The sequence below is a fragment of the Corvus moneduloides genome, chromosome 1 (assembly GCF_009650955.1).
Source record: "Corvus moneduloides isolate bCorMon1 chromosome 1, bCorMon1.pri, whole genome shotgun sequence".
Classification (NCBI taxonomy): Eukaryota; Metazoa; Chordata; class Aves; order Passeriformes; family Corvidae; genus Corvus; species Corvus moneduloides.
This window is the reverse complement of record NC_045476.1, coordinates 154,083,976-154,111,760: the sequence shown is the minus strand read 5'-3', so window position 1 is coordinate 154,111,760 and position 27,785 is coordinate 154,083,976. Positions and strand designations below refer to the sequence as shown.

At 44.6% G+C, this 27,785-nt stretch overlaps 1 protein-coding gene across 7 annotated transcripts in view; it reads right to left on the bottom strand.

Moving 5' to 3' along the window:
* Positions 1–27,785, bottom strand: part of ZHX2 (zinc fingers and homeoboxes 2) — a 75,562-nt gene that overhangs the window by 44,521 nt on the left and 3,256 nt on the right. Inside the window, exons 1-2 of one of the 7 annotated variants that reach the window (XM_032132513.1) lie at positions 1,061–4,773; positions 43–970 (exon numbers count right to left, since the gene is read on the bottom strand). The exons of 2 other annotated variants lie outside the window; for them this stretch is intronic. The gene's annotated coding sequence lies outside the window, so the exon portion shown is untranslated. Of the gene's footprint in view, positions 1–42; positions 4,775–27,785 lie in introns of those variants that run through there. 4 more of the 7 variants (XM_032132531.1, XR_004244305.1, XM_032132541.1 and 1 more) reach the window with 4 other exon arrangements.

Below are 27,785 nucleotides of genomic sequence, written 5' to 3'. Positions count from 1 at the left end.
ACAAAACACATGAGATAGCTGCAGATTTTGTGCTATTTGTACCTCCAACACTTTGGGACCCAGCAGGCCACCTTCTGCTGCTCTGCATCCCTCTTTTGGGTCAGATTCTCCGTTCTCACATGGTAGGCTTAGGATGAAGCTGTTTCTGTATTTAAGGGGTTTAGTCCAGTTATATTTTACTAAAACTGCTATCTGAAATCCTGTTTTTTAGAAGTGCTGTGTCCAACACACGAAAGTGACCCTACAGCTTGCCAACAGAAAGAAATAAACCCAAACCTATGAATAAAACGCTTCTAAAGAACAACAAAATCACCTACAATGCAACACAGCCCATTCCTTCCCCCAATTTCAAATCTCTGCTTAGAACGTTAAGTAAATGTATATGTGTATGGTGCTCTTGCTTCTTGGGACTGTATACTGACCCTCACAATTTTTGGTACTTCTCCTAAAGACCCAGCTGGTGAAGCTTCTGCAAGGATCTCCACTTTTGGAAACATAAAGCAGAAAGCAATCTTCAGGGTTATTAAATCCAATCCCTTGCTGTTTTACTCGTACTGCACGATCCTCTTCAGAAAGTATGCAAAAAGTTTCTGCCCCTCGTGGCTATGAGAATGATTTGAGTTTAATATAACAGCTCAGAAACAACTTGGTAATATATGTGTATATATATACACACACACATATTTCAGCTCTCTCAAACTATTTCACAGTTCTGGGAGATCTGCTACTGCTTTTGAATGCTTGGAGTTAGGCAACAGTGAAATGAAGGAGTCACAAACACATTTCATATAGAAACATCAACTTTTTTCAACAGGTAGGTAATTACTAATGAAAACTCTTGCCTGAGTTTGTTTGTCTTGAGCCTCCCTGCATAGGCAGCTCTTGAGCAGCCTCCCATGGGGACATGCTTATTCCAAGGCAGCACAAGGCAGGAGAAAGCAGCTTTCCTTGCCATGAAAACACCACTTCCCTGAAACGCATCACAATGCTGGCATCAGGCAAATTCAGGCCAGACCTGCCCTCTGCACAGGAGGCATTCACACAGCCATTATCATCTCACCTACATGAGCTGTGCCACACCAGCACCTGCAAATAATGGACAAGAGCTGGGGAGATCTGTATCTGCTGGCTCCCATGTGGTGTCCTGGTGAGTACATGTACTGAACAGTTTATGGTGATTTATGTGTTACCACACACCTCCTGGTTCACAGGAATTGCCTGTCTGTGTGTTTACGTGGCCCACAGCATGCAGTGAATAACTCCAGCTATCCCAGCCAATCTTCAGTCTCTGCACATTGAGTAGGAGACTCAGCCACCAGCTGCTTCATCATTCTAGATGCTTTCCAAAAGAAGTTACATCTCATGGCAAAACAAAACAAAATAAACAAAAAGGCTTTTAAATACTTGATAAACACCAGCACTCCACATGGTTTCTGCAACCCAAACACTACAGCACAAACCACCTGAAAATGGGATTATTTTGCTTTATTCACCATGGAGTTGTTCACAAAAAAGAGATTGTCGAGACATCTTTAGAGAGTTAAAAGGTAAATCTCAAGCTGCTGTTACAACAGGGAAGAGAAATAATGGCACTTTTTAGATGCTTGACAGAAAGTTCCTTTGAGACTCTCTCAACCTACAGAAATTATCAATTTTGCAAAAGCCTATTTTACAGAGAGAAATGCAACTGGAAGCCCTGAAAGCACTTGCGTTCACAAGCTGTGCTTGAGATGAAGGAAAATAAACCCCGCACTCCTGACTTCTTCTCCTGAAAGATGCCAGCTTGGTGGTTTAAACCCTGGGGTCAGCCAAAAGCATCCCCACAGACCAGGTCGTGCCAACCCTCCACAGCTCCACCACCTTTGGTCCTCCCCCCCACAGCACTGCTGGTGACACATCAAATGCCCTGACTGCCTCAATGCCCAAAATTGGTGTAGAGGCAATACGTCAGGAAAAACTTCCTTCACTAAGCTAATGTGCCCAGGATGTTGCTTTCCTTTGCTGCTGGCTCAGCGAGGCAGGAACAGGGCAAGCCCACGATGTGGGGTGGGGCACTGGCAGCCACCCACCATGTCCCCGCTCCTCACTCCCTGGTGTTTGTATCATACTAGGCATTTATTAACTCTTCAGTGTAGCTTACACCTATATTTCCCTAAAAACCACCATGATCAAAATTACCACCTTAGCGATCTGAATTACTTCTAACAGCAGACGAGCAATGCCTTCTATCGAATTAAATATGCACAGCTGTGTAGGAAATGGGGGGTTTGCAGCCTCTCGACTGCAGACTGTTATTACAGCATGATTAGCAGATACAAATGTTCTTGAAAGTCGTCTGTCTCCACACATTGAAAATCACAGCTACCCCAACAGATCCCAAGAGCCCCAACAGATCCCAAGAGCCCCAACAGCTCCTGGCTGCTGGTCCAGTCCTGGTTAAACATTCACCAAACCTGGCAGAATGCAGCATCATGGACTAACGTGCTCATGAACATCCTTGCCTTCAATGTCTTTTCATAAAGTTATTAAAATTAACCCATCCTTCCCCCCATCCCTACAACCTAAAATATAACTGAAAGTTTACATCAAAAACCTAAATATGCAGTGAAAAAGCCATTAAAAAACCTCAAAGTACACTGAGGTCCCCATGTAAGCTCAAACACTGTGCGGATGGTGATGTTTGGAGAGACCACAGGGTATCTCCCACACCACTCCATCCCCAGCGGTCTTATCCCTGTCCCACTCGGCACTCAGCTGTCCTTCTCCAGCCTTTTGAACGAAGCTTAAAAAGAGAGGGGTATTTCCACCCCACAGCAGCTGCTGCTGGCAGACCCTGAGCTCCCCAGGAAAACCTCTGGTGCTGACCTGGAAAACACAGAGTAGGAGGCCCCTGCCAAGAGTCATATTTTCCACATCATTAGTATGACAACCAGTTGCACAAAGTCCTTATCCATGCTGCACCATTTTCAGGGATCTCTGAGCAGAAGCTGTCCCAGACAGTCAATCCAACGCTGCACTATGCTTCAGCTCTCCAGCCTTAGCTTCCTCCAGGAAAATTTCTATAAACTACAGGAATAAACCAAACCCCTCTTTGCAATGCCTTCTTAGTATTACCAGCTGCTTTTGGAAATATTAACAGCAAAATAAGAGTAAATAAAAACAACAAAAAAAATTAGCTGTCTTAAAAAAAAAAAAAAAGTAAATTTCATAGGTTTAGGTCATTTTCACTGTGCAGCACTGTCCCAGAAACTATTACCCCTCTCTTAGAGCTTCAGAAGATTTCAGGAAACATGCTCTCCATCAGGATGAAACTGATCTCATATGCCTCTAGGGGAGAAGCAGGAGCATGATACTCCAGGGAAGTGGATGGCTGAGCCAGGCAGCCTGGGCAGCCACCAAGGCCACCTTCACCTGACTGGCACCCCCAGGGGACTGCTCCAACCCCCTGGGCACAGGCTGCTCAGGGCCAGGTTGTGCCCATCCATAGTTTTACCTGAAGCTGGTAAGAACTGGTCTGGCTGCTGGCAGCAGCTGAGGTTGGCCTCAGCTGCAAGGTGAGATAGGGGCTGGTGAGGGTCCTGGCCTGGCTTCCCTGGCACTGGACAGACAGACAGACAGTGATCCTGCCACTTCTCATCTCAGTGCTCTCTTGAAAAATTTGCAAATGAACAACAACATTAGTCCCACAGCCCTAGCATGGGGGATGATCCCCAGCCTCTTCACTGAGGTCCTACAGCCCTTCTGCACCTTACTTTCCATCGATATGTCTACTTCATTGGGAACCAGAGCACCGAACCAGAATGAAAGAGAATGGGAAAGCATTGCTCAAAGCGAATTATATTTACTTTTCAACACATCCCCCAGTTGCAGATGTCAGCACAGAGAAAGGTATATTACTTTCTTTCCTATCTCCTTAACTGTTCCTAGCTTCCTTCAACAAATCAAAGTGTTTTCTTGAAGGGTGAGAAATCTCAGTCTCATACTATTTTAAACTGGCAGCAAGGGGTTTAGAGCAAGAAGAAGATTTGATCACATAAGGAAATTCAACCAGAGAAAGAGAGAGATATCCTGTAGGGTTCTGGATAAGAAAAAGTTATTAATTTATTTGGCTTTTAGTAAGGTTAAACTACTTCACATTATTCCTCTTGAACCTTTCAGACTGTCAGCCTCTGGTTAGTTACATACTTGCCCATAGTAATAAATGTGTTGGAAAAAAGTTGTTGGACCCCTCCTCCGCCAGGGCCATGACTGAGAACTGTTTTCCAACAAAGTGGTTGCTGCACTGTTGTTGGACACTTTTTCTGCCCAACATTTGTACAGCAATAACGTTCTATTTTTGAACAACCAAGCTGTGGACTGTTAACCTGCTAATTGATTTTCAACACCATGGGATGTCCCCTTATAGAGTCACAGAATCATTTATGTTGGAAAGAACCTTTATGCCAAGTCAACCACTAAACCACTTCCCTAAGTGTCTTAAATACCTCCAGGGATGGTGACTTCACTGGACAGCCTGTTTCAGTGCCTGACCACCCTTTCTGCGAAAACCTGTTTGCTAATATCCAATCTAAAACTCCCCTGGTGCAAGTTAAGGCCACTTCCTCTCATCCTGTCACTTGTTACCCGAGAGAAGAGACCAACTCCCCACCTGGCTACAGCCTCCCTCCAGGGAGTTGCAGAGAGTGGTAAGGTCTCCCCTGGGCCTCCTCTTCTCCAGGATAAGCACCCCCAGCTCTCTCAGCTGCTCCTCATCAGACTGGTGCTCCAGACCCTTCCCCAGCTCCGTTGCCCTTCTCTGGACATGCTCCAGCACCTCAGTGTCCTTCTTCAACTTGAGGGGCCCAGAACTGGACTCAGGATTCAAGGTGTGGCCTCACCAAAGTAAAGAGAGACAATCACTGCTCTGGTCCTGCTGACCACACTGTTTCTGATACAGGCCAGGATGCCACTGGCCTTCTTGGCCCCCTGGGCACAAACACTGGCTCATGTTCAGCCACTGTTGACCACCATCCCCAGGTCCTTTTCCTCCAGCCAACTTTCTAGCCACTCCTCCCCATGCCTGTAGTTTTGCAGTGCCTGTATTCAGATCCATTCAGGTGTCATACAAGTTTGATGGAGAGACATAGCGTAAGTTGTACACTGGGGACAGAGCCAAAAATCACACACTCCTTCCACTACCCACCAAATACCCAAGCTCATAACAACAGCAGTGTTAGAGTGGGAAAAACCAAAAGAGAGTACTGAAGTGAACACAACAGAAGAACATGCTACCCCACATCAGTCCCTATGGTCTAAATTCATGTGCCAATTTGGGAAGGACGGGGGTCATCACTCAAGGCTGCCTGTAAGAGCAGGCAGGTGAGGAAAGTGTTGTGAGCAGCAACTCATCAGCACAACTTCACATACGGATGATGCTACACTGCAGCCAGAAACATCACCAGCTATTTTCACTGCTTAGATCCGCTGTCAGAGTGACACAATTCAAGGCCTCCCAGCACGACTGTTAGGTTTGGCCTGGTCTCTCCAGTTTCAGCCTGATTTCCTCACCACATGACAGAGCTCGGCAGCAATCACTCTTTTCCCTTGCTCTTTATTCATTCCCTCTTTTGTTTCCCTCAACCCTCAAGCTGAAAAGAAAAAAAAAAAACAAATAAAAGGGGAAAAAACAAGACCTATCAAGACCAGACAGCGATTACATTTTGCTGCCATAAAAGTAAATACAAGAGGAAGGGGTTTCCCTTTTCCAGCTGTTTAGACCATTTCTACTTTTGGCTGTAAGCACTAATGTGCTTGCAAATTCCTGCCAAACACAGCAGCCATTGCTGCAAAACTGGTGCAAGAAATGAAATGAGCACAGGATATAAACATAAAGCAAAAAATCACTTTGCTCCTCTCAAATAATTGTGTTTGTGCTTCATTTGCTCATGAAGACCAGCACTGTTACATGTTAGTGGATCTCTTGTTTTCAGTAAGACCATCCATGTCCCTATACCTGGAAAGTTCAGTGAGGTGTACCTGGGCCAGCAGTGCCATACATTCATGCCAGTTGACCTGTTTTCAGCTACCAGTAATCACAGAGCCACAAACAGACCCTCGGAAAGTTTGCCCAGAGTCCCTTATATGTTGCTGTATGTTCCTGCTTGGTCCTGAGCTTCAGCTGCTCTCCCCACTGCAAACTCCTGGAGCTCCTGATTGATGAGAGCATCTCCCGGGGCAGGTTCCTGCCCGCAGCACTTGTCCCAGCTGCACAGCTCTGGCCCTGTCTCTTCAGTTTCCCCATGCTCCAGTAAATGGAGCCAAAAGGGGAAAGTCTGCATACACTGAGCACTTAAAAGAAGCGACTGATCCCAAGGACTGGGAAGGATTGTGGAAATCCCCACAAAGCAGTTGTTTTTGTGGCCTTTTCTCCCTGTCCTGGGGGTAGAAAACAGCCTGGGCAGTGTGTCTGCTTATTCTGTTAAGAATCAGTAACTTTGGGCCCATCCTTCCCCTCCAGCTAGACTTTAACTTTTAAGGCCAAGAATACAAAGGGATGGAATGAAACTCTCTTACAGCCTGTCAGTCTTGCTGTACCACAAATTTATCCTATCAATTTGTCACCTTCACTGCACTGATGTCTGTATTGAACAGTAATTTGTTATGTGTCCGGGTACACAGCCCTGAACAGCCTGGGATGTTTTTGGAAACCAAAGCAATAAGAGGTTCACTGAACGTGTGATTCCTCCAGATCTAAGTGCTATACTGGAATACAGTTAAGGTTTGGATCCACCTTAGTATGAGGAGTGGACCCATGAGAACTCATGAACGTTAACAAGACCAAGTGCTGGTGCTGCACCCAGGTTGGGGCAACCCCCAGTATCAATCCAGGCTGGGGATGAACAGATCGAGAGCAGCCTTGCCCAGAAGGACTTGGGGGTGCTGCTGGATGAGACACTGGACACCATCCGGCAATGTGCGTTTGCAGCCCAGAAAGACAGTCCTGGGTTGCATCAAAAGCCTGTGGCCAGCAGGTTGAGGGGAGTGATTCTGCCTTTCTACTCTGCTTTGGTGAGACCCCACCTGCAGTGCTGTGTCCAGCTCTGGGATCCTCAACACAGAAAGGACATCAACCTGTTGGAGCAAGTCCAGAAGATGCCACAAAGATTACTAGAAGGATAGAGCACCTCCCCTATGAGGAAAGGGTGAGAGAATTGGGATTGTTCAGCCTGCAGAAGAGAAGGCTTCAGAGTGACCTAATTGCAGCCTTCCAGTACCTAAAGAGAATTTATAGGAAAGATAGGTTAAGAATATCTACAAGGGCATGCAGTGCCAAGACAAGGGAGAATGGGCTCAAATCAAAGATGAATAGGTTTATATTAGATATTATGAAGAAATTCTTTACTGTGAGAATGGCAAGACACTGGCAACAGGTTGCTCAGAGAAGCTGTGGGTGCCCCACCCTGGGAAGTGTTTAAGGTCAGGCTGGATAGGGGTCTGAGCAGTCTGGTCTAGCGGGAGGTGTCCCTGCCCACGGCAGTGGAGCTGGAATGAGACGATCTTTAAGGTCCCTTCCAACCCAAACCATTCTATGATTCTATGATTCTAGTGGAATACATCTGGAACACCAGATACTTTTTAAGCTTTCTACCTGATTCACAATGGAGGACGTAATTACATTTCAGAGAGAGAACCCTGCTACTGCTTAGATACACCTTTGCCACTCACTCCAGCAGAAGCAGGTTTGAACCAAGGAAGATAAAGTGCAATTCCCATCCTGCTGTGAAGACTGTTCAGGAGAAATGCACTTTCACCTTTTAAAAATCAGACAAAATCAGAATTCATACAAAATTTATCTTATCCTTCCACATAACCAGCAACATGACATTACATTTCTTCTGTCTCATGATATATTTAATGAGGGGGAGAAAACCATACAAGTGCACACCCCTTTCTCCAGTACTCCTTGTTACTCTTCCAGAACAATTCTTCAAAGCTGCTGAGATCACTGTATGTTACCTCCTTTTTGAAGGATCAGATACATTGCATCAAAAAGCATGCAGGAAAAGTTCTAGGGCATGAAACCAATTTTTGCACACTTTTATCTGGGTCAGCTTTTCTATTGATTCTGCAAATACTGTATCATTTCTTTTTAAGTTAAGGGTTTTCTTAGTTTAAAAAGAAGAAAAAGAGAACATCAGAATTTAAGTCAAACATCCATCTGAGCCAAGGACTGGTTTTGCTGAGTGATTCCAGATCAAAAAGGTAGATTTTTTAAATAATAAAATCCAACTAACAGTGAAAAGGCATCTGGATTGACTTCCAAATTCAGTAAATGCCCTCTTCCCATACTGCTTCTATTTTCATTAATACCATTAATACCATCTTTGCTGTTGGGTGTTCAAAACAACAGCTGACAACATCTAAGAAAGCTAAAATGAAACAAACACATTAAAACCACTCAGCCACGTTTTAGCATTAATTCATCCCTTCCTTTCTCTGCCCCTCTGCCAAGTTTTCCTCCATGATTATGAACTATTTTGCACAGCCTCCAGCTTTGCTTTATATTGTTCCATCAACCTGATGTGTTTCTTGAGGCGCTCTGAAATAGAAATAATAAGTAAGAACTGGCCTCAGGTGACATCCTGTTTTAGGAGGAGATGACTTGTTCCAGACATCTTGAAGATCTTGTATCAACTTCATCTATACACACATATGGTAAATGGAGACAGGACACTTTTCAGAGGATTCCCACCAATAGGTGACAGTTTGTAGTATGGACAAACTCAGAAAATTTGCTTACAACTTCAGATGACAGCAGAAAAAAAAATAAATAAAGTAGTTGGGAATTTCAATTAGGTTGGTGAAAATAAAGAGCTAATCAACTGTCTCTCAAGTGCTTTTCCAGAATGGAATGCTTTAACTTCTGAGAGATGCTTTTTGTGTATTTTGGTGATGGTGCGATGCTGGGACCACCATGACATTGTCCAAAAAGTCTGATTATCAAGTGTGCTTCTGCTGGAAGCTGGGCACCTGCTTTGACAAGACCTTGTTCCATGGCGATCTGGGCATATAGCAAGAGAGACTGTGTTCTTCCAAGTCAGAGCTCAAGAGGGGTCTGACTAAGATGAGCATTTATTCCCTTGCTCTGGGACTTATCTGGCAAGCTCAAGATCCAGAGGAACATCTGGACAGATCCATCAACCTTTTTATATTCACTTTTCCCAGTCTGGAGAGCTGTGATGGAAAGACGAGTAATCATTTCCATCACACCCGCTGTGTGACACAAACAAAACCCCCAGCCTAAATGACTTCTGATATGCAAATAATTTAACCCCAACACTTTCTTGCCATGATTTTACCCAATAAAGTCTTGTCTTCATTAGGAACACACCGTGCCAGTCCTGCACTAGGCTGCTAGATGCTGCCTCCAGCATCGCACATCTATAACCAAAGAGCTGCAGACAAGTGAGCTGCCCTCTCTGCAGCAGGGCTGGAGGACCCTTTGCCCAAGGATGGCCCTCCTTCCAGAACCCCGCCCTGCTCTACTCCATCCATGGCCCAACTGCAGTTATTAATATACTTCTAATTGCAGGAATTATTGCTCTGTTACACTCTGTCTTCTCTCTTCCCCCATGCATTAACTGGTTGCTTGGAGCTCTGCAATCTTTCAAAGAAAATGCTTTGAAAAACAAGACTGAGAAGACTCACGTTAAATTGGGAAATGAGCACGCCTTGCTGGCTACCCCGGGAAACTAGGACAGGCTTCTCTCGACCAAATCTCCAGGTATCTCTGAGGCAGTAACAGTCGGCACAATTCTTAAAATACGCACAGGCTGATTAAAGGCTGGCTTACAGCACTCACTAGACTTGCAGCACTAGTGCAGACTTTTAAAATCAAACAGACATGACGATTTATGAAAGAAACCTTCTCCAAATGCAAGGCTACTGCTTGCTGGACCCCCTTCCTTGCTCTCCCACCTCACAACACACCAAAAGCTCCCCTTGGGAAAGCCTGAGGTACCAAACTGGGCATAAGCAGAGGTACCCACACCTTGGAAGTCAGTCCAAATTCAAACTAGCAGCTGTTTCAGTGTTAAAGTCAGGTTGTAATCCACACTTTTCCAGGGCTCCTGCTCACCAGCCACCATCCTGCTTCCTCCCTTGCTGGGATATGTGGCACAGATGTCTGAGGAGAAAGTGGAGGGCTGAACCGGGACAGCTGGCCAATGGATCTCCAAAATGTCGGAGGAGACAACTGCACAGCAGACTTTAAAGCAAGTATCCCTTCCCAACAGGACACTTTCCCTGGGGGAAAGGTTCTCCCCTGTGCACCACATCCCAGGCCCTCTCATTCATTTGCTTGCCTCACACTGAAAAAGCTTCGTTAGTGGAGAGGAGCCGAGTGCTGCCCGGCCCTGAGCTCTGCTCAGTGACCAATAAAAGCCGGACTGAGTAACCAGCAAGTACCTTCCTCTCCTTCCCCTCACAACAGGGGGGAACAAGGGCTGCTTCCCTTCTGCTGCCTTCCCCACCTTCCTCTCAAGTATCAGAGCACCCCCATTGCCAAAATGAATTTAATATGGTGTTTTCATCCTCTTATTATGGATGAGGCAGAGCAAGACTAATAGTTTGGGTTTATTTCTGTTATGTCAGTTTAAATTAAGGCAAGGTTGCAAATCTGGCTTTGTCGCACCCATTACTTGGCTGAGACCACCACACCCCAGCAGTGCAAAGTGCTGTCTGGTTACAACCCCCAGCAGGCTTCAGCTGTGGCAGATGGTGCCCCGGCAGGGTATCACCCTGGCCATCGCTGCTGGCTGCCATTTCTGTGCCAGGCTCAGGGCTGTGGCACTCCAATGCCCATGGGAGCAGGGTGGGCTCCAGCTTCCCTCGACACCATCACCCTGCACCAACACTCACTCCACAACCCTGAGCATGCATTCCAGCCACCTTACTAACACCCCCTTATTTAAATATTTAGGCCACTTTGCCACAAATGTAGATGCTTTTGCTCCTCTGCTCTTTCACGTGGACTTCAATAAACAGGTTTTGGTCACCTGTCCCACAGGTCATAATACAGGGGACAGTTTAGCATCTTGAACAGAGCCATCAAGCAAATAGGTTAGCGTATGAATGTTAATGTACAAATATGCTGAACCTAAATGGACTCTCTCATATGAGATTCAGAAATTACTACAGGAAATATAATCAGAGGTCACCAGAGAAAGCTACTGGTAATTCTCAAATTTATACAGAATCATAGAATAGTTTGGGTTGAAAAGGACCTTTAATTATGTATTAATTACAATTAAAATGGACCATAGTCCAAGCCTCTGCACAGATACAACCTCTCAGTGAAGGAAACATTGGCTCTGAAGAATATCCTATAAAGCAAATTAAGCAAACACCTTTAAACCAAGCTCAGCAACCCTCCAAACACAGGCAGGGTAGTTAAGCTCTCTTTAGCCTGTCCTTCATGGATCTTCAAAGCAGTCTGTGGAATCAGTCATAACTTTCCCATTCGTCCTTTGCAACATTATGACAACTTCTGGATAACTGGGAAGCAGCACAGCAGCATCAACTGGAACATGCTCCACTGTCCAAATGCAAAATGCAGAGTTTGGATTTAATTTGTATTTATATGGCTGTGGTTTCCAGATGAAATGTGTGGTCTCAGCAAAAAAAAAGACCCAGAGTCTCCACTGCCTTCATCCAAACTCAGCCATATGCTCTCATGTCCCTCTGAAACAACCGGTGCCCCACTTGTGCCCCAAAATCCCTTAGAGCACTCTGCCCTACAGGGAGCCTGTAATGCTCTGTTGAGAGATGAGCAGTGCTCAAAAATTTTATTCTTGATGGAGGCTGTATTTAAAAAGTTTTTCTACTGTCCTCAGATAGTGTAGAGTTTCACATTTTGGATGTGTGACAAAGCAGGCATCGTGTGCAAGGAATTATAAATTCTGACTGCACAAAATTACCCTAAAGCTTGAACTTCAGGGCTGGATATGGACCGAACTTGACTGCTTGAATCAAATTGCTCAGATCTTCTTTGCTGCTAAAATAAAGGCAGAATTTTTCCTGAAAGATTCCTGTTCCTCCTCAGTTTGCAGCAGAGTTTAAATAGAGGCCTGTCAAGTTTCTAGTCTGCACCTCAAATAGCCTTGTCAAGTCATACAACCTGCAAGAAGCAGCCAAGGTAGGGTTTTATTGTCAGGGAATGTAAACAAATAGCAGGCAGTGCTGTTCATCTATTTCAGGTTGGCGCATACAATTTTAATTAAAGCATTTATGTAAATACAGATGCAAATGAGGTTCAGTATAGCATCTGGCAAATTACTATCAAAGAGCTGAGGCTACTGGCAAATTATCAGCATGAGCTCTCATGATGTGAAGGTACAAAATCCAGTCTTGGTCCAGACACTATACATTTTATTTGGCTTAAATTGGCAGTAAAACACCATATTGATACATACAAAAGAAGTTAAATAGTCTTTCATTTGAAAAAAGAGCACTGAGGAGGTAAAACAACATCCTTAAAATTCGTCCTTTGGACAGCCTGTGTCTAGCAAGAAAAAAACCCTTTTTGTGCATTTCTGCAACACCTATCAAAGAAACTCAAGGCGTCTCTGAAATGTTAATTAATCCATACTCTCCCCAAGGGATATCTATTTTAAAGATGGTTATATGGAGCCTGCATTCATCTCTCATTTGCCAAAGGCTCGCAGGGGGAAAAGCCAGAGAGATCGAATTTGGACCTTGGCCCTGCTTCTCCACGTTCTCATCACAAGACTTCCCTCCACAAAAATCACAAGAACTCACTTACACCAAAGAGGTGTGAACCTCTTTGGCCTAGATATCACTGCCTCAAAGTAGTGTTAACTTCAAAACCTTGTTAAACTCGCAAAGGCTATTACAGGACAAGAAAAATAAAGGAAAACAAATCACAAGAGAGAAAAAACCCATACACACAACATTTGAAAACTGAAAGAATCATCAGATCGTGCTGAAAGGATCTTATCTTTGGAAAATGAAAAGGTATGATCAAGGTAATCTTCACAGAAGTATCAGCCTGAACTTCTGCTGACTATTTCTTCCCTCCAGGTTCAATTCCATCTTTAGGGCCTTGCAAGGGGAGAGCAATTCTCCTTCTTTCAGAACTGCCTGATAAGACCAATGCTTGGAAAGAGGGAATAGCTCCTATGGTTTCAAAGCAGACTTAACTTGATCACCATCAATGATGCTTAAGTACATGCTTAACATTTTCCCTGCAATACCCTTGCATATTTCCCAGGATATGAAATTCCCACCGGCACTGACAGAAGTGAAATCACATTTCCAATTTATTTGGAACAGATGTATTAAGTTCCTTGGAAACAATTGTCATTATTGGTGATGAATAAAAGGAGGAAAAAACACAGTACGGTTTAGAGTTGTACAGGTACATTCACAGTGTGACAAAATGTGACATACACATGTCATATCATTACTATGACAACAGTGTTTGGAAGATGTGTAACCAGCATTTTGTAAGCATATGGTCATATACTGGCCCCTTCCTGTGCTCAAAATGAAAAACAAAACAGAGGGACAGGAGCTAAAGGCATGAAGCCACAGACTGGCCAGTTTGCATTCCTTTGCCCTGATATCAGTTATAACGACTGCACAGTCATTCAAATGCTTTGCCTATTGACTTGTTTATTTGTCTTTAGCACCAAAAACCCCAAAAAAACTCCAAGAAACATATAGAAATAGCAAGTGTTGGTTTTGAACATTGGGACACCAGTGTAAATTCCTACAGTAACTGTGATTTCGTGGCTGCAGGGAGAGTGTGGAAGAACAAGAAACACTGATGTAATTAAAAAAATGATACTGAGGTCACACCTCCTATTATCTGTTGGAACAGGCTAAATGCAAGAGCTTTATGCTCTTTATGCTCTTGGAAATTGGACATCCCTGCCTTCCATGGCTATCAAGAGAACTGGCGCATATATATATGTGCATATATGTATATGAAACTTGCTGGAGAGCAGTTAACACTTCAAGCTCTGCTTCTCCATAGCATGTCTGCATTTTAACTGGAGTACCTGCTCTAGAAAAATAATTTTCTGGGTTCCCTTTGCAGGAAGAAACTTTGCCAAGTTTCACTGGAGGGGGGAGGGGTCAAGACTGTTACAAAGGATGAGACACCTCCCATACTTTGGGAGAAAACCAAGCCAAAATCACAGCCCTACCATGTATTGGTTTCAAGTCAGAACCCACATTCCTAAAGGAGGCCAAGTTGGCCATCTTGACAATTTCTTCTTGATAATCACATCTTAGTAGACTTTTATCTTATCTGATGATTTAAGCAGGCAATTTCAACAGATTGAACGATTGCACTAGTTTTGCCAAAAGCAGTGAGTGACTTGCAACATACAAGCAAACAGATAAATAAAAGACTTGCAGGTCTGATGTGGCCTCAGCTGGCACATCCTCAGCGATTCGTTTGGAAATCAGTGGTCCTATCCTGTACTGACAAGCTGAGCCACTCAGGTAGCAACTCATTACCCAGGGACATGGGTGGACCAGAGGAAAAGAGAGGGCAAGAGGGTATGGTTCCAGCCAGGCTATGGGAGAGGTTTTAATTCCCTGACCTTGTGTAAACCGTTTTTATTCCTCAGAGCTTCTTCACTTAATTCTTGTAACAAAACTTTCCTGTATCACAAATACTGATATGAAAAATACCCAAGAGGATACAAGGTGCTTGTATTTTAAGAAATATGAGATCAAATAAGCACCAATTAACCACTCTTCCCCCTGCTTCTCCAGTGAGGCTGGGGATAATCTTGAAGCGCTCTTCTTGAGCAAAGAAATGTGTAACTCTAAAATGCTGGGGAGGAAGAGAAGAGCAGTATTTTATCAAAGAACCTGTACTAGCAGTGTAACAACATAATCTCTTGAAGGGAGCCAAGGATTTAAAGTTGGTGTGGAAAGACAGAGCAGGTAGTAAAAATACAACAGTATCCATCTTTCAAGACTCAAGGAGTGAAGCTGTGCTAGATAGAGGGAAGGAAGCTGCTCTGCCCAAGAGGTAAAGTTGTGCCTTGTTTCCTCTGTCTGAAAATTTTTCCACCTTTTATTTTTGGATCTCGCAACATTATCCAGCACTAGATGGCACATAGCTAGAATAACAGCCACCATGCCCTGCTCAGAGCACAGCAGGAACACTGGAACCACCCTGCAAAGAAAGAGGGCAAGAGAGAACATGGAACATTAAAATGCATCTCTCACCTCTGTTTTACTTAGGAGGATCTGAAAAAACACCTTTAAAAATTTACAGCAACTAATTTCCCAGAAATACTCCAGCAGCAGAGGAACACCCATGTAACCTCACAAGATGCTGCACAATGGACAGGGCTACTGCGGCAGAGCCGGGCCCACAGGAGCCCAGCACGAGTCACTCCCAGGCTGGAGGAAGGGTGGCTTCCCCAGCACAGGCACGCTGTGCCTCGGGGCTGTGCCAACAGCGCCGCGTCACTCAGGAATCGCACCTCTCCACGCGTTTGGCCAGGACAGTGCTGCTGGCAGGAGCCTGTAGTGTAGGCACGGCTTAACCCCGAGCTATTTTCAGCAGAAGGCAGGATGCGAGCTAACTCCCCAGCATACAGTGCAGCCTGTGTCGTAATACAAAGCCTTTGTGCTTTGCCACACAGATCTGCTCAGTCCACTGGAGGCGGGGACCATCGGATGCTGTCAAGTAAGAACCAAGATGCTGATGCCATGAAATAAATGGTTTAATAAACCCCCCCAACAGCACAGTTTTCATTGATACACAAACTCTAGATGAGTGCTGTTTTGGGCCCCATCACATCAGGCTAGGGCAGAAGGACCCCCCTATACAAGCAGGGCAGTCAAAGGACAATGTGCAGTCCTTAAGCCAAGGCAAGCACAATGCATAAATGGCATCAGCGGAAAAAATGAGGAACTAACACATCTCAAAGGATACTAAACTCTTCTGAAAAAGCCAGGTTTAGCAGGTGTTCCAAGATAACCTCATCCCAGACTCAACCAGGAGCCATTTCATTTGGCTGTCTGACCTGTGCCCCCATTTCTGCCCATGAACTGATTTTGCCCTTTCTTCTCTTAATTTTAGGCTTGGATAACATTTTCCTGGGTCAGAACTTACTATAACCCAAAGAGGCTGCTGGCTGGAGTACCCACCAATCTAAACACACATGAAAACTTCAACTAACATTTCCAACCCTGTGTATCACCCCTGAGGAAACAGGCAAACACAGATATAGCTCATCAACAGCTGGTTTCTACCAAAAATGCTAGAGACCCACAAGTCCCAATGAACTCCTAGTGCTCCACAGATCACTCAGAGGCCAAGAAAAAGGCTAGACTTTAGAAACCACTTTTCATAAATCTGAACAATCATTTTTATCTTGACATGACTACACTGCCAGAAAAGGAAAATGAATAATGAGTTGTAGCATCCTCTAAAGCACAGTCCAGTTCTCAGTCCGAAAGTGTTGAAATCAGGAACTTGCCCAAGACTGCAAACACATGCTTTCCCCTTGGAAACGTAGCCTTTCCCCTTGGAAACGTAGCTCACATCTGAGCTGCAGGCAGAAGATACATTTGGAATTTCTCTGCTGCCAGCCACCATTTTAGTTCATGTTACGATACCAAGAACTGGAAGTTGTTGTTTCTACAGAGAACACCTCCTTCTTCCAGTTATTTCATAGGATACCGTAAGTTTCTACTTACTCGAAGTGTTAATTATCACAGTTTTCTCACATAATTGATACTTGATAATTGATGCCTTTGGCAGTGATAAGACAAGGCTCCCAACATTTTGAATTACACTGATATTCTCTCTGCATAGGAAGAGAGATTTTACATCATCTCTTACCTGTGATTCAGCCTCAAACTCAGAGCTGGAGGAATGGTGTCTGTTTTGGATGGCAGACTCCTCCTAACTACCAAGGAAAGGGTGAGGAAAGGGCTCCCAAATCTTGGTGGGCTTGCTGAGAGGCATATCTTCCTTGAGGAAGGGAGCAGCTCTACAAAAGGAGAGGTAATGGCATCCACTGGTAACTAAAAAACACCAACAATCTGCTCTGCAGCCTCCACTGCAGCTGTCTCTAGAAGAGCTGCACCAGCCAACACACACGGACTCAACTCTTGCACCTACCCATTTTCCAGCTTTTGGAGGAACTATCTCAATAAAGAGTCACAAAAGTAGCTTAAGATCTGGTTGTTATTCTTGTAGCAGCAGAATCCCAGAAGTCTTCCCCAGAGACAAGCTAGTTTTGAGGGCAAAAGCAGGTGGCAATCAGTGCACTGCTGGAATACTGCTGGAGATCAGCTTGACAAGGGAGTCCCATCAATGCCTACTGAAATCATACAGGGCACAGCATGACCACTAAGTTGTGCCTACCACATTCACCTTGCCATAGCAGCGTGACAGAAACATTAACTTAAACATTGTTTCAGTGAAGAGCTTTAAATTTCTACCCTGGGTCTGCCCTAACTTCGTTCAAGCAATTAAAAGGAATAGCTCCAGGAGAGAAAACAAGCATCCCTTGCAATTTGATATAATGTGGGATAAAATATTCACTCTGTAAGAAATAATGATAGTTGTACCAGAGAATGTTTCTGATATGGATTTATTTTGCCACCCGGCTCCGCTTCAGCGCTACTTGCAAGCCCAGAAGCTCAAATACTATTAAAGGCTGGTCATTCCTGACACACCCTGCATCTTCTAAAGACAGAGGACCTTTTACTCTGAAGGCCAGCTGCAAATGGAAAAGATGTTAAACATTGTACAGACCGGTCCTCATTCCTGGAGTCATATGGAAGAAGGCTTCGGTGGATCAACGCCGCGTTTGTCCCTACTGGGTCCCTCATGGACGGCTCAGGCGGCGCTCTGCCAGCACCCACGCGTGCACACAGTCTCACCTTCGCAGGTGGTCGCGAACAGCCGCTCACACCCACAGTCTGTGCACGAACCGGAGACAGAGAGGCGAGAGGGGCTCTCTGCGTGCGATTCCAAGGTGTTTAATGGCAACACCCCGAAGGGAACAGAGGCAAGAAAGAACAACCAAACCAAAAGCCCGCGCCAGTTTTATCCCAAAAACTCCCAAAGGCGGGCAGAGCATCCAAAACCAATAGTCTGAGGGCTAGGGGGCAGAGGCAAAGTTGAATGACATAACAGAGGCCAATGGGAAAAGGGATGGGGGGGAGGGAGAGGGCCAGTGACCAGCAGAATCTAGACAAAGGGAGAAGTTTCTAGCACCGTGTTGTAAGGAGAGACCAATTTTAAGGCAACTTGGGGAGCGTAAAGTGGACTCAGCCACCACAACAGAGTCATACCTGTTCTCTTTAAAGTGTATCTCCCCACTTCACAAAAAAATGCCTCCCACGTGTATTTACACCAGTGTTCGCTCTGCAGATGGCTGTGGGAAAGAAACAGAGATTTTAATGTGCCTGGTGCACCACCAGCTGAGCTGCAGTTGGGATTCAGTGGACAGTGTCTTTATTGATGGTAGACTTAAGCATGAGCTGAACAGTTTTACCTCCAAAATCTGAATGGAGGGGTAAAATAGCTTCCCTGCTGTTTCTTGGCACCAGAGAGAACTAAAACAAACTGGCTTCTTCCCAGAGAAAGCACTACTCAATGCTCCTCTCTGCGATCATGTAGGAGCTCTGGAATGGGACAGGAATGACTCGGAGCATTCAGGTGAGGCTTAGCGAACGTACACCTATTTGACACTAACCAGACTTCAATCAAAAGTAGCATAACAGTTTGGGCACAACATTTCCATCCTCTGCTGGCTTTCTGTTACTCAGCTCCAGGCAAATTGTTCAACTTCTGTGCCTCAGTTTCCCCACCTCTTAAGAACAATAAAATCTCCCCTGGAGGTATCAATTACACCTTGGTGTTTGTGCAGGAGGATGCAAGGAAAGCACTACAGGAACTAGAGATCATCAATAAAGCATCCAAGACTCTGCCACCGATGCTTCAGCAAACCACCAGCCCACTCGGCCCCTAGAGCCAGATGTGCAGCACTAGCTCAGAAAGCCAAAAAACAGAAAGAAGCTGCCAGCTTCTTCACATTCATGAGCTCTTTAATATAGCTCAACAAAACTTGGAGGCATGTTCTCTGCTGTTGCTCTTGCCCTTTTGCACAGCGAGCAAGTCATAAATATTTCAGGGGAAGAGTCCAGAAAATTTGCAAGATTGGTCCTAGCCTCTTACAGCATTAATGAGCAGGCCATTAATAGTTAATGAAGCAGCTGCTGGTGATCTCAGAGGTAAAGGCAAGACGAGAACAGTAGTGTTTGCCCATTCACTACAATGTGATAATGTGAAGGAATGGCTTGATCCTTCTATCAAATTCTCCCCATCACAGCAAGACCCAGAAGCTGATCACAGGACTTCCAGCAGAACCACATGCAACCCCCTGCCCCACTGCTGCCACCCAGCAGGGATGCAGGCTGCTAGAAGTGGTCTGAACCGACCATCCTGATGCTCTGGGCACATCTGTGGGACTGAAAAGGCCTCAGTGCTGTGTCTTAAACCTAAGAGTAATGTTCCAAACACTTAATCAGGCAGGACCACACCATGCCTATGTGCAGGTGCATGTGTGCACCCCACAGCAATACAAATGTAAAAATGCCAATAAAAAGAGTGGGGGTTGAGGCCTCTTAAAGGTCTCAACTGTTTGTTCAAAGCTGCACTTTGAAAGCCACATTCACAATACAACTGGGAAGCCAACATCAAAGAACAGTTTCTGTGATTTCAGCCTCAGATGCAGCGAGGACTTTGGTGAAAAGGTATCTTTGCTGTACTTACACTTTCATATGTCTGAACTGACATCCCTTGGCTGTATGTTTGCGGACAGGAAAGCATGTCACCTTATGGCATTATCCCTGCCAGTATCACTGATATCTAAAAGATCTGTGAGGTTTGTTTTTGTCTTCCTCCACATTCATGTATATGTGGGTCTATCAATCCCAGCACAGTAACTTCCTACTGGTTTAATGGAAACAGGGTGTGGAGAGACCCCCACTACTCATGCTCTGGAGAGTGGTTAGTCTGACCCAGTGCATGCAGGAATTCAACACCACAAATCAAACACACTAAAAGCGGTTTGCGTCGGTCCTGCTGGCCCCAGGAATAATCAGTCTCCTGGATTTCAGCTCACATCACATCTGGCTTGTCACAGATTAAGCCTTTTCTGTGGTTTTCTAATAGGGGTCTGCACAAAAAGCAAGGATTGGTAGCAGAGAGGCTCCCTAAAGACCCCCAGGTGGATAAGGACAGCATAGACCCACCTTCCTCAAGAGCAAACTGAGCAGGCTTTGGATGGAATCTATCTCCCTTTTATGTAAGTGCTCTTAGCACAGAGTGCAAAACTTCATCTGTTCCAGGACTGGCAGTCAAGAGCCTTGCATTCAAAGGGAAGAGAATAAGGAAAAGAAAAGCTTAATCTCGAAGTTACAGTCTTAATTCCACCCTCCAAACCAGAGATGTTTTAGTAGTGCAGGAATCAAAGGCAACCGCAGCACCGGGCCCTTTGTTAAATAATTAACTACAATTTGCCTAATCTATCTGCAGGTTCTCACTGAAGAGACAAAAAATTTCCCCATCAACACCCCGCTCTCACCTAAGCAATGAGCTTCCTACATCCCCTCCTGGGATAATCCTCTAGTTTTTAACAAAACTGGTCCTTGACTTATCTCACCTTCAAACATGATTCTGCCTGCTGCTTTCAATGCAGGTCAAAGGTGACCTTAGTAGATCCTTACTGGGCTAAGACATAAAACAAATTTATTAAGTTAAATTTCAAGTAATTACTTTATTCTGTAATTTTATTAAAAACTATCATTTGCCAAACATGCTCTGGAAAAAAAATTACTACTCAGACTCAATAATAAAGTACATAATTAGCAATGAATGCATAGTGTCTCTTTTTAAAACCCACAGCATGTAACACTCCTTCATGCTTTGAGTGGGGAGTGTCTTAAAGTCAGTATAAACATTGATTTCAAGACTTTAATACCTTAAACTATTTAAATCACATTAAGGATGAAATTTCGTATCGTTTGAAACTTCAAACCCTGCCAAATCCAGATGTGTGTTGGGCTGTTCCTCACTCTCACACCATCTAGTCTACATAATTTAAGAACAGGTATTTTAAAACAGCAGACAAGTAAAAAAAAAAATCTTTAATAACCTAAAAAACCTACCCAACCTCAAATGTTTCTTAATCAACTTCCTATTAGCTGCCTGTTTCATTTAAAAAAGAAGAAAAATAAGTTGGTATTTTACCTTCTCCTCCAGCTACACTACAAAACTTTCAGTGCTAAGTGTGGATAAAATTTTATTTCCAACCCTTTGATAACTTATTTTTTACTGGTTTTACAACACAGCAAAGGGACATGGGCGATTCATGCAGTAGCCAAAAAATTAATCAAGCTGCAACTCCAAACAAGCCAAGTGGCCACAGCGGAAGTTGAAGAGTGCTCCAAACTGAGTATTTGTAAGCTGCGAAGACCAATAATAAAGGGTTGCAAATCACAGTCCTTTTCCGCTGCTGTGCAGACCAGCAATCACGAATCTGAGCAGAAGAAGGCTATGTCAGCCAATCTGTGCCAGCAGCTCAGCATGGGAAACCTTCTAGAAGATGCTACAGCAGGGCCTAGATACACAAACCGAACAGTGACCTCACAACACACAGTAGCAGCCTCCACCCTGAGACTCAGTAAAAGGGTCAGGATAAGACAAAAGCAACAAATAAAACCGCTATCTACATAGGGATGAACAAAATACAGATTAAAAAAATAAAATAACTAACACATTTTAGATGAAAACATGAACCAGTGTAAGTTGTCATACTGCTTGTGCCAGTGAGAGGCAAATAGGAAATAGGAAAGGATGACTTGAGTGCAAGGTAGATAACTGAAATATAGGATCAAATTCCAACCTTGGCTGCAGAAATCAATATAGAGAGGAAACTCAGGTATGATTTTAGCTTTCCTGTGCAAATACACCATTCAAAATGCATCAAACTACATCTCACATCACTCCACACAACGTATCTAAAAGCTAAAAGCGTGGCAGAGCCCAGGTGGTAATTCCCACCCCTCTTGCTGTCTGCTACCATCTGTAAGTAAAGCAGCCTGCAAACAGCCACAAATGCTTTGCCATACAGTACTATTGACATCACCACCAATTTTGGGATGCAGCTTGTGTTAAATACCCAATATCTCCTTGCAAAATTCCTCGCACACTTTTCCAGCAGTGCTTCCCATCAATAGCACATTTCAAAGCAGACCCCTCACTCCATCAAGCACCACAACAGTGCTTTCCCTGAATATGGAAAGGTGCTTTCCCTTGTCCTGAGAGCACCCTGCCACAGCAAGCTCCCTGCTGGGATGTGGATGGAGCCCTCCAAAAAAATATCAGGGTGGGAATAGACTGTTAGGGGAAGAGGTGAAGCAAGAGGGTACTACAAAGAAATTAAAAATGCAAACCATGTACTCAACAATGATCTTCCTCCTAAACTGGGCACAGGGTGCAGACAGGGATTTGTGGGCTTTTTTTTAAATTATTTTTTATTTAGAAGAACCCCATATTTAAGTCCACCAGGATATTTGTGGGAGAGTTGCAGAGGGCTCAGCATGGAATTGAAGCCAAGTGTCAAAGGGTGTCTGGTCCCTGCTCACCCCTTGCACCCTAGGGCTGTGGACCCTGAGGTTGAAAGCACTCACCCTTGAGCACTTTGTGGTGAGAACAAGACCATTCACTGCTCACCAAGAAGAAAGAGCAGAGTAAGCAAAAAGGAGTTCAGATTTCAGGAGATTAAATCCACCAACTCAGTGCTCTGATTTGCTGCTGCAGAAGAGATGGGGCTGGAGCTAAGATCATTCCTATGCACAAGTTCTTTTCAGTATAAATAATACATTGTGACACTCCTCTCCTGACTTGGACACGTACTGAGTGTTCGCACGCTCTCCTGGACCATCACACAGAGGGTAAACACATAAAAAGAAGTTCAGTAACAGGACAACAGGACAAGCAAACAGAATCTAAGGCACTCAAGCATATTCAGGGTTGAAAGCAAAATCCTTCAGAGAGCTAAGATTTTTTTCCTTTATCTGATTAAGCACGGATCTTGAAGCTTGTGTTTGCCTTGAGCAGTATTTCCCAAACCACCTCACCCCCCTGACATCACCAAGGCACACAGACAATAAGCCAACAGATACACAGAAAATGGGCATCCTGTGAAAACTATTTTAGCAACAGTAAAATTGTGAGGATGCTCTAAAGAAAGACATGCCTATTTAAATGTAGTTAAGAAAAGAGTTCCCTCCAAACACATCATTCTTTCTTGTCACTCCAATTGTTTTAAAACACACATGGAGCCGACTCCTCTCTTATGCTCAAGAATCCCAGTCAGGTAGAGAGAAGTAAAGGCTTCTTTAGGCAGCACTTTACTCTGAATTTACTCATCACCATTTGTAGCTGGGAATTTCCTACCTGCTGAAGCTGGGCAAAATCCTGCAGGTCCTCAGTGGCCAGCAGCCCCTGCCCTCAGCAGCCCGGCATGGGCGTGCTGGGGACTGACGCATTTGCCAACTCTTCCATGTGGCAACCCATGGCACTTTCCCTGGTTTGGAAACCCCACGTGAAGCTTTTTCAGCATCATCAGCCAGCTTTTTCAGCTGGCTTCTCAAAGAAAACTAAACCTAGCCCTCACAGTGGTCACACAGTGGAGCTGGTACCTTCCTAGCAAGATGCTTGTACCCAAGCACAGGTTGGGAGGACCTGCGCCTTAGGTTAAGTAGCCCAGGTAAAAGGGCTACTGTCTCAAAAAAAAAAGGATGCAAAGTCCTGAGATGTGAGGAACGGATCTCAAAAATCTGCAACTGCAGGGTCATGACTCCTGGTACTGAATATCACTTGATGGTAATGAAAAGCAGCATCATAATGGCGACAGGCTGCAAGAGATGACATGGGGATGCCAGATAGTAAATACATGAGCGGTAAAGGACTCTGTAGCTATCTTTGGCTGAGCAAAAGGAGGGCACTGGTGTGCTGGTCCCATGGGTGGGAGCAGTGACAGACGTGGACTTCCAGCCAGGCAGGCAAGGGCTCTCCCCAGGAGGGAGCTGAGCACTCAAACAACTTCCTCGCCTTTTAATCACATGGAAATAAACAACACTCTTCACAGAAGACCAGGAAAGGGGATCTCTTTGGAAAAATGCAGAAAAAAACAGTTTCAGGGGAAGCCGTGATTCTTTGGGATAATCCCATCTTCCACAATTTTCAAGAAAACTGTACCAAAGTCCAAAAGACAACAAGCACCAAAGCCTTTAACAGCAGTGTGCTCCCAGCAAATCATTTAAATAAATCAGTTTCTGGAGAGACAAAAGAAAAGGAAAAACTCCCTGTGATGCCTGACAGCTTGTGCTCAAGAGGATGATGAACAAAAAACCCCACAACAAGACATATTTTCTTTTGAGGTGGGCAGTAGGAAGAGGGGTGGGGAAGGCATATCCCCAGAAACACTTGAGGCCAGAACCATCAGGACTTTCCTTCATTTTGTGTGAAAGTGAATCAGCAGTGCTCTGCCAGCCCGGCAGCAAAGCTTGGAGATACTGCCGCTTTCTGCTTCGTACTGGCTTTCACTGGAATGAGAGGAGGCAAAAACCTCCCTGCACCACTTTCCAGGCCACCCTCCCGGCACACTTTGAAACCCTACTAAACTTAACTGCTTCCAACTGGTATCCTATTGGATATTCGTCTTGCTAATAAGATTTAAGAAAAAGAACAAGTATTTTCCCACTTCTGCTATCAAAGTCAAGTGCAACATAAAATAACTGAAACTAATAAGCATGAAATTAGGTTAAGAAATGTAAAAAAGAGATGTCCAAAACTTGGAGTGAGAAAAGGGAACACACACATCAGAGGCAAGGGAAGGGGCACAGAGTTCTTGAGACATACTGGTATTTTACTAAATCCCTCTGAGGGTGCCTTCAGCAGCAGCTCAGAACCTGCTTTTTTTGGGTGGTATTTAAAAAAACCCCAAACCACAAATAACAAGATTCTACTTAAAAGAAAGGAACCACATTCTTCCCTATACAGTCTTGCTCACAGGACTTCTTCCTCCACTCATCAAACTGGACAAGAGGTTAAGTAACACTGAATCTGAGGCTTCCTTAGTTACAGTCACTGACTCAAAAGAAGCAAGAAAATCTCTTTTGTTTGTTGGTTGGGGTTTTTTTGTTTGTTTTAAGCTCCAGTGAGTGAAACATGAAGTTTTAACACTTATTAGAAAATTGTGGGAACAACATACAATCAACTACAAGAGAAGCCAAAATAAATAGGTAATTTGAGGTTGCAAGTTCTAAAAAAAAATTTAATATTTAAGAGGGGAAATAAGGTTAGGACAGGAAGAATGGGGGGAAGAAAGGGAAGGAAAACCCAAGATTTCGGGCCTCTTATAGGACATGAAAAGCAGTGCAAAACGTTCCCATCCCACCCCATCCACTGCTCACATGAAATTAATTGTCCCCTCCACCAGTGCCAACTGGGGCCACACTGTAAATCACACCATCAAAATGGTACAGGTTAAAAGCTAACACTAAAGATTTGTATCTTTACATGTCACTTATGAAAGGAGGGAGAGAAGCAGATGGCTGTTCCTGTGCAAAGCCAAAGCTAAGGGTTTGCTAAGTGGAGTAACACAAGGCAAGTAACTTTGCTTTTCATCTTGCAACATTTTTCCAGGGAAGAAGATGAATTTCAGGCTGTGGATGAGTTTACCAAGTGAACTGAATTACACTGTGGGCAGGTAATACCGGTCTTCAGGAAACTCGGTGACTTGCAGAGAGCCATTTGCATTTCCTGAGATGCGCCCATTCCTGTGATCCCAAGCCTACAGTGCCTGTACCTGCAGGAGGGTCTGCTCTTAACTGCGGCTTCACTCCAGCAGTAACAAGGCTTTCCCAGAGGGGAGGGTTGATGTGCAGACATCAAGAGCTGAACAAGCACATGACAGCAGGAATGTCTGCACGGGCACATCTCATTCCAGGTCTGTACCACTAACGCTTGTCATGCGTTGTATCAGCCCAGGGCAGGACACATCACTGAAGCAGCTGTGCTGGCAAAACCCATCAGCAAAAGGGCTGTTACACCAGCAAAGGGACATTTTTGCCAATGTCACGTACTGAGACAGGGCTGGGATGATAAATATCAGCACATTCACCCAAGGATAAAGTTCTTGGTGTGCTCGTGGGATGCTGACCAGACCAAAGTGCTTGTGTGCTCCAAGGCTCTGGGTACCTTGCCTTATGAGATATTAAACATACACATTCTCACTTTTTATGAAAGCCTGTAGTGATGGGACAAGGAACAATGGTCTTAAACTGAAAGAGTGTAGGTTTAGATTGGACATAAGGAAAAAATCTGAAGGTCCCTTTCCACCCTCAGACTGGGCAGTCCCAAATAAAGGCAGCATGAGACAGAGACCTACACGATTTCAGAGCTTTTGAACCATGCAGATGGAAACTGAATCCAAGGGCGAGCCTGGACCATGGTACTGTTTAATCTGGAGTCTGTGTGGGTGGGAGGTGTAGACATCTGCAAATTCCTCCCAGTAAGTCTGTAAAAGTTAATTTGAGAGGCAGACAAGTGGTGAGCAGGCTCCACTTTGCTAGATCGGGTCCCTGCTGCACAACAATGTGGAGAAGTTATAAACTGCAGATGTTGTTGGGGAGGCTTGTTCTCAGAGCAAAGCTGAATTCCCCGCCTGTGCCCTGCTTTCAGCACCCAGCATGTGCCCGCGCCCCCGGCCAATCTGCAAAAGGTTGCCAAAACTCGCTGCAAGTTCACCCCCTCCACTCCTGATGCATGATTTCTAACCATGCAGGTGTGTTCCAGACCACCTTCTTCCCCATTTGCTTCCCAACCCTTCCTCCTCAGTCACCCCTCCAGATGGCAAACGCTCCCCTGTCAAGCACTGACATGAGCCTTCCCACCGCCAGCCCCATCGGGGCATTGCCCAATGCAGGCCAGGCATGTGCAGTCTCATCCATGAACTCAAGGAGATACTGCACCATAATCCACCTCCTCAGCTATCAGAATCTCCCAGGATGACTTTTCTGAAGTCCCCTCCTGGTTGCCAACACCTAAACCTTCTCTCCTTGCCTGTGTCGTTCTCTCTCTGCTCACAAAACCCAGCGATCTGAGCCTTCTGCAGTGCTAAATACACAAAATCATTTCACACCTCTCCCTCAGTTGCACCAGCAGACTCACAATACTGGTCATTCTACATAAACTCAGCTTACGGAAAATTCAGTTTTCACTTCAGAAACTGGTTTGAAGTCTCATGGTTCTGAAAAAAGCTTGCCAAATGCATTGTCTTATTTTCAAACTCAACATTTTTGCAACAACCCCAAATGCTAATTTTTAAAAACAAAACAACCAATGAAACAACCCTTCCGCCTTGCAAAGCAGTTTTGGGGAGAGGGCTGGCTTGGTGATTTCTGAACTGTCTCTGGAAGGCACGGCTGGAATTGAATGCTCTTCCCTTCATCTTCCAAATGCCCAACTTATTTTATTTCCATTTTGCTACATCTTCACAAATTAAACTCTCAAATACTACCCTGTATGAAAAGTATTTGAAACATTCTGGAAACCAACAGCTCTTTCAGCTGCTCAGAAAGAAACCCAACTTACTGTTACCCTGGGACTGAAATGTACCATTACATCCCATAAACTTCAGATCTATTTTTGAAAGCTTGATAAC